This window comes from Pteropus alecto, unplaced genomic scaffold (assembly GCF_000325575.1).
Source record: "Pteropus alecto unplaced genomic scaffold, ASM32557v1 scaffold7, whole genome shotgun sequence".
NCBI lineage: Eukaryota > Metazoa > Chordata > Mammalia > Chiroptera > Pteropodidae > Pteropus > Pteropus alecto.
Genome location: NW_006494614.1, coordinates 12,865,571 through 12,869,016, shown reverse-complemented (window position 1 = coordinate 12,869,016; position 3,446 = coordinate 12,865,571). Strand labels below are relative to the sequence as shown.

At 40.2% G+C, this 3,446-nt stretch overlaps 1 pseudogene; it reads left to right on the top strand.

Moving 5' to 3' along the window:
• The first annotated feature begins 1,130 nt into the window (after positions 1 to 1,130).
• Positions 1,131 to 2,385, top strand: LOC102892986 (annotated as a pseudogene).
• The last annotated feature ends 1,061 nt before the right edge of the window (positions 2,386 to 3,446 follow it).

Genomic DNA, 3,446 nt, shown 5'->3' with positions numbered 1-3,446 from the left:
CATATCTTCTTGAGGGCACTTTATCTTGAGTCTACTTTAAAAAAAAAAAGGCATTTTCTATCTCACCAACATTTTTGAAAAAAAACTACAGTAATCACTGATACATCTCTCTGGGCTCTTGAAAGAGCATTTAATTGAGAGCTTCCTTTTAAATAAGCGTTCAGATGTGAGCATGGCACCTGGGCCATTCAGGCCTCCATGTGTTAGTAGCACAACTCTTTGCAAATAAACAAAGTTTTGAGATCCTGGGGAAAAATGCAGCTTACACAGCACTTAGGAGTGCTCAAAGGGCCTCTGTTCTCTCTCCATACTAATGTGGTTTCACAAGAAGACCAAGATTATTTTATTGCCCCAGGATGCCAGGAAATTTTCATTTGGCTCCCTCAGATCTTCGGGATAAAAGTGGGACAGTAAGGAAAAGAATTCCCTTTGCTGTCTTAGATTTCTGTTCTCCAGGAAAATATGTTATGTTTTCTAAGATCAGATACTCTGTCATTTATTTTTAGCTTTAGTTAACTGTATTATTTTACATCCCCTAGTCTCCATTTTTTTCAAAGGAATATGTCCCCCTCTGCTCCTTCCTGTTTTGGATCCTTTCATGGGATTCCACTTTTGGCTAAAATACAGGTAGTGTCTTTCACACATCATAGGCTTATTGACTAATGTAGAAATGAAGGACACAAGTATTTCTTAAGTAGGAATTAGAATCACAATTAAAAACTAACAAAGTACACTTTCTAGTATACCCGGGAACAGATAATACTAGATGTTTTTGAGGTGTGGACTGTCAGAATAAGGTTGAAGTTACCCATTTAATAGCTCATGACAAAGTGCCTCCCTGAACACCCTTTATAATGTTGCACTCACCCTGATCTATCACCTTCACTCTGCTTAATTTTTCTTCATAGCACCCAACACCTAACATTGTACTTGTTTATTTATTGTCTGTCTCTCCACTAGAATGGAATTTCCATAAATGAAAGTGTTGGGTTTTATCTCTGCTGTACTTCTGGTTCTCGAGAAGTACAGAACGCGGGACCTGCGCCTTGCTAGGCATTTTGCGTGCATCCCACAGCCAACGTCCACAGCTGTTAGAGATCCCCACCTCTCACCGCTGCAGTATTGCCAAGATGTTGCTTTCTAACAAACTGACTCTGAACAAGCTGGACATAAAGGGGAAGCAGGTCATTATGAGGGTGGACTTTAATCTTCCTATGAAAGACAGCCAGGTAACAAACAACTAGAGGATCAAGGCTGCCATCCCAAGCATCAAATTCTACGTAGACAATGGAGCCAAGTCAGTTGTTCGAATGAACCGCCTGGGCTGGCCTGATGGCATCCCCATGCCTGACAAGTACTCCTTTGAGCCAGTTGTTGTAGAACTCAAATCTCTGCTGGGTAAGAATATTTTGTTTTTGAAGGACTTCATGGACCTGGAAGTGGAGAAAGCTTGTGCTGACCCAGCTGCTGGGTCTGTCATCCTTGCTTTCATGCGGAAGAAGAAGGGAAGAAAAAAGATGCTTCTGGGAACAAGGTTAAAGCAGAGCCAGCTAAAATAGAAGACTTCCAAGCTTCACTTTCCAAGCTAGGGGAAGTCTATGTCAATGAAGCTTTTGGCACTAATCACCCAGCCCACAGCTCCATGGTGGCAGTCAGTCTGCCACAGAAAGCTAAAGTTTTATTTTTATTTTTATTTTTATGAAGTAGGAGCTGAACTACTTTGTCAAGGCCTTAGAGAGTCCAGAGCAACCCTTCCTGGCCATCCTGGGTAGAGCAAAGTTGCAGACAACATTCATCTGATCAATAACATATTGGACAAAGTCAAAGAGATGATTAGTGATGGTAAAATGGTTTTTTACCTTCCTTAAGGTGCTCAACAACTTGGAGATTGACACCTCTCTCTTTGATGAAAAGAGAGCCAAGACTGTCAAAGACCCGATGTCCAAAGCTAAGAAAAATGATGCGGAGATTACTTTGCCTGCTGACTTTGTCACTCCTGACAAGTTTGGTGAGAATGCCAAACTGACCAAGCTATGGTGGCCTCTGGCATACTTGATGGTTGGATGGGCTTGGATTGTGGTCCTGTGAACAGCAAGATGTACACTGAGGCTGATGCCAGGGCTAAGCAGATTGTGGGGAATGGACCTGTGGGCATATTTGAATGGGAAACTTTTGCTTGAAGGATCAAAGCCCTGGTGGATAACGTGGTGAAAGCCACTTCCAGGGACTGCATCACCATCATAGATGGTGAAGACACTACTTGTTGCTGTGCCAAATAAAACATGGAGGATAAAGTCAGCCATGTGAGCACTGGGGGGTGATGACAGTTTAGAGCTCCTAGAAAGTAAAGACCTTCATGGAGTGGATGTTTTCAGTAATGTTTAGTATTTTCCTGCCTTTGGTTCCTGCGCACATCCCTTAAGTCAGTTTTGTGCTTTCCACATCTCCAGTTGGTGTGCAACTAGTGGCCAAGAGATGCAGCATCAAGAACCCTTAAACAGTCGCGCATCTCAGCTCATCTTTATTACACCCTGGATTTTCCTATATTCTTCAAGATCCCATTTGAATTTCTTAGTGACTAAACCACTGTGCATTCTAGAGTGCATATATTTTGCCTGTTAAAAGAAAGTGAGCTGTTAGCTTAGCTCTCTTTTTGGAATAGCTTATTCCAAATAGCTTTGTCATTGTTTCACTACTCAGTATGGGAACAAGATGAAATCTCAATTGTAGGGAGGTAGGGAGATGAAGTTGGCGATCTATTATATAAATAATAAAAGTATCCATTGCGGGGGAAAAACTGTGTAATGAATTAGTGAATGACCCTGGGGTAGGGTCATTTGTGTGTATTTGTGTATTTTATTTGTGTATTTCAAAAAAAAAAGAACAAATGCTGACTTTAAACCTTAGATCAATTTCAAAAACTCTATTATTCCATTTCTTAAGCTCTTACTTTGAATAATTCTGGCTCAGCTCTGCAATATAATATTTCATAAATTCCACAAGCAATGAGAAAGAAGAAAAAAATCTGTAACCTCACTTTTATAACTAAAGTAAGATAAAGCCTCTCTCTCTTTTCCCCACCCTCTCTCCCTATCCCACCTCCACCTCTCATGAGTAGGAAGCTCTAGTGTTCAGTTTCTCATACACAAGAGCTTAGTTCTCTGTACTTTTTATATTCTGGCTCCAGGCACTTAGCTTTATTTCCCTGGGTTTTCCTGCAATTCTGCAAGAGCATTTGGTCTTGCAAAGTACATCAGCATTTCACAAAACCAGAATTGAAAGATTTCTACCATTTGTGAAATTAAAAATGTTATAAAAATTTCCAAAATGGGCAATAAAAATATAATAACATTGCCACGTTGAATCCATTTGGGAAGCAAATGGTGGTACAAATAATAAATCATAATAAAATTAACATAGATACATTTTTCACACACATTTTCCTC